This window comes from Oncorhynchus gorbuscha, linkage group LG09 (genome assembly GCF_021184085.1).
Source record: "Oncorhynchus gorbuscha isolate QuinsamMale2020 ecotype Even-year linkage group LG09, OgorEven_v1.0, whole genome shotgun sequence".
NCBI classification, from domain to species: Eukaryota; Metazoa; Chordata; class Actinopteri; order Salmoniformes; family Salmonidae; genus Oncorhynchus; species Oncorhynchus gorbuscha.
The window spans coordinates 74,332,940-74,336,923 of NC_060181.1; the positions used below are offsets into that span (position 1 = coordinate 74,332,940).

The 3,984-nt window shown below is 42.9% G+C and overlaps 1 protein-coding gene across 1 annotated transcript in view; it reads left to right on the top strand.

Annotated features, from left to right (window-relative positions):
* LOC124044438 (matrix-remodeling-associated protein 5-like) overlaps positions 1 to 698 on the top strand; it is an 18,125-nt gene extending 17,427 nt beyond the window's left edge. Inside the window, 1 exon segment of the mRNA XM_046364073.1 lies at positions 1 to 698. This exon segment is cut by the window's left edge and continues 3,430 nt beyond it. The gene's annotated coding sequence lies outside the window, so the exon portion shown is untranslated.
* The last annotated feature ends 3,286 nt before the right edge of the window (positions 699 to 3,984 follow it).

Below are 3,984 nucleotides of genomic sequence, written 5' to 3' on the forward strand. Positions count from 1 at the left end.
TGTCTGCAGCTCTTGGTGTCTGCAGCTTTCTGTGTCTGCAGCTCTCTGTGTCTGCAGCTCTCTGTGTCTGCAGCGCTCTGTGTCTGCAGCTCTCTGTGTCTGCAGCTCCCTGTGTCTGCAGCTCTCTGTGTCTGCAGCGCTCTGTGTCTGCAGAGACAGCTCCCTGTGTCTGCAGACTCGACTACTCTTCCAGCCATTAGGCTGTAGGCTACATACGTACATCCCAAGATCTGTCAAATAAAAACAACATTTACCAAGTATTTGAAGATGGAATTTGTAGTAATGACATATTTTTGTATACAGTAGCGTAGATGTGTGTATGGCTCCAGTGTCAGATCACACATGTGTAATATCCATATAAAAGCTGATACCATCATGTTTTAATTTTGTGTAAATTATTTGTCTTGTAAAGACTGTAATATATTGTTATTTTGTGCCTCTTATCATAAAGAGAGAGATGTCTCTCAAATCTCTCACTAACCTTCTGCTTTCCCCCCCAACTGCTACATTTTTATAAATAAAAGATAAAAGAAATTCAGCCTGCTGATCAAGGCATAGTCTTTTGGGTGTGTGTATGTGTCCTGGGAGGGACAGAAACAGTGGGTTTGTTTGGGAACCTGAGGCTTTGTATCCCATGAGTCTCAACAGAGAAACCAGGAAATGGGTTTGTTTGGGAATCTGAGGCTTTGTATGCCATGAGTCTCAGCAGAGAAACCAGGAAATGGGTTTGTTTGGGAACCTGAGGCTTTGTATGCCATGAGTCTCAGCAGAGAAACCAGGAAATGGGTTTGTTTGGGAACCTGAGGCTTTGTATCCCATGAGTCTCAGCAGAGAAACCAGGAAATGGGTTTGTTTGGGAACCTGAGGCTTTGTATGCCATGAGTCTCAGCAGAGAAACCAGGAAATGGGTTTGTTTGGGAACCTGAGGCTTTGTATGCCATGAGTCTCAGCAGAGAAACCAGGAAATGGGTTTGTTTGGGAACCTGAGGCTTTGTATGCCATGAGTCTCAGCAGAGAAACCAGGAAATGGGTTTGTTTGGGAACCTGAGGCTTTGTATCCCATGAGTCTCAGCAGAGAAACCAGGAAATGGGTCTTAATAATCCTTAAGAGTCTATTGTGTCAATCTAAGTAACATAATAAAAGAATCCCCATCAAAATGTGTCAGTTTAAGCTACAGCATGGGCTGTAATCTCAATCCACCACATGTCGTAATTATGCATCTGCGGTGGAAGGTGGTCGAGCTACAGCAGTGTTTGTCAGACCATGAGACATCCCGAAAGTTGTTCTTCTCATGAAAACGTCTGAAGCATCTGAATGGTTTGGCCTAAAAACGAATATAATCACTCTATGGAAAGATGAGACTTACACAAGTGTCACGGGACTGAAGGTAACTCTGAAGGTAACCCATACAAATTAATGGATGTATGGAGGTAGTTTTTAGCCCAAAAAAGAAGGGGTTAAATATGTGTACTGAACAGTATATCTCCTTGATATAAAACAGACACTTCAAAACCTTTATTTTAGCCATTAATGTGTTATTCAATGCGTTTCTATGGGTTATAGTAATAAAGGCCAAATTCAATATTTTAAATATTTGTTTAATACCTAAAAGGGTTCTAAAATTCAAAATCAAATAGCTCAATGGTATGACCATCTTAAAACAATTCCATATGTTATCTTAGTAGAACCCCCTCCACCCACATTTTCCAAAACCCCGTTGCTTCGTGTGTCAAATCCATGAATCTCCTATTAGACGTGTATTAACTATATTACACTAGTATTATAGAGACCTTTTCTTTCTTTATGAAATATCACTGTCTGTGTTCCTCTCCCATGACATTGCAGCTACATTATATATAATAGGGTAATGTTGTTTCACTCATGGACAATATGTCCCACTTATCTACATAACAGATGGGAAGGTTCTATAGACATGACTTAATCTAGATGTAACCAAATCCATCTAGGTGGATAGAAGTGTTTCATCTGTTTTGTTACTTTTAGTCAGCAGGTGGGTTCAGACGGTCGGTACACTAGAAATGACTCAGTCACCATGGAAACCCAGATGACGACTGAAACGATCCAAACATGCCAAAGTCTATTGAATCCCATATATATCTGTTTTAATACCTAAACAGAAGAGGGGTGCTTAGGGGAAACACTGAGTTGTGAAGTGCAGTGTCCTTCCTACTCTCACACACACACAGACCACACACACACACACACACACACACACACACACACACACACACACACACACACACACACACACACACACACACACACACACACACACACACACACACACACACACACACACACACACACACACACACACACACACACACACACACACACACACACACACACACACAAAAGCATACACACACAGGGATAGTTCAGTATGCGGGTCAGACTGGGGTGGGGTGTTACAGTTGGACAGGCTGATAAGGGCTCTGGGAGTTATTACTGTATTATTACTGTGTGTGTGTGTGGCGGGGGGGTATGTGGGGGTGTGTATGTGTGTGGGTGTGGGTGTGTATGTGTGTGTGTGTGTGTGTGTGTGTGTGTGTGTGTGTGTGTGTGTGTGTGTGTGTGTGTGTGTGTGTGTGTGTGTGTGTGTGTGTGTGTGTGTGTGTGTGTGTGTGCGTGCGTGTGTGTGTGTGTGTGTGTGTGTGTGTGTGTGTGTGTGTGTGTGTGTGTGTGTGTGTGTGTGTGTGTGTGTGTGTGTGTGTGTGTGTGTGTGTGTGTGTGTGTGTGTTAGTTATTACTGTATCACTGTCGTCCCTTCTGCTCAATAGAAACATCTGGAGACAATTGGAGAAACGTCCCCCTGGACAGAGGGCCTATAGGTTATAGGTTATAGGTTACTAGATACCGCCTGCGTCCCCCCTGGACAGAGGGCCTATAGGTTATAGGTTATAGGTTATAGGTTACTAGATACCGCCTGCGTCCCCCCTGGACAGAGGGCCTATAGGTTATAGGTTATAGGTTACTAGATACCGCCTGCAGCATTTACACTATAATACTGGATTACAGATGGAATACTGCACACCTCTGACATTACCACTGGACTCAGGCTAAAATATCTATTGATCTAAATGTGCATTTGATAATAATGTATGACATTTATGACAATAGATCTCTTCAAAGACTTGGTGCGTAAGCATATTTTACTTACTACAAAAACATACTTATCTATGTGAGCAGCTGCTTTGACTGAGACAGTAACCCATAACCCCTCTCCACTCTTAGAGAAAATAACTTCTCCCTTCAGAAAGATTCTATTTGGGCCTGGGGCAGAGCCTTCCATGTGGACCCTGCTCAGCTTGTTACCCTTCAATAAAATGTACCGTTTCTGAAGCAGATATCTTGTGAAGACATCCAACACCAGGAATAAAATGGAGACAGGGGAGCACAACCTTAAAGCAACTCCTGATGAATAAGTAGTTACTGTATAACTGGCTTGGAGAGGAGATGACACATGTCCATGTTACTGTACAGTACATTCCAGTTCTCCCATTATCACATTATCATTCCCAAACAGGTGTGCCCCAACCCTAAAGCACTCAGAGAGAGACATGGGGAGGCATATAAAAATTGCTACATATAAAAACACAAGAAAAGGAAGAAAGACCGAAATAAAGAGGTAAGGAGAGGAGGGGAGGAGGGTGACCATTTGCAGCTGGGTTTTATAACAGAATGACCTCACCACCACTCCCTTCCTCTCTCAATTTTTACATTTTATTCATTTAGCGAACGCTAAATCCAGAGTGACCCAGTAACGAGCACATACATTTTTTCATATTTTTTTGTACTACAAGCCTAGCATTTCATGTGCCATTCTCTACCAATTTGACCCAGGCTTGTCTCGGCAAAATGTCATCAGCCGGTCTGTCTTTTGTTCGACACACCGGTCTCCTCATCCTTTCCTCCTTCCTTTCCTCATCCTACTTCCTCTCCTCCCAGAACCTCCCCTGTCC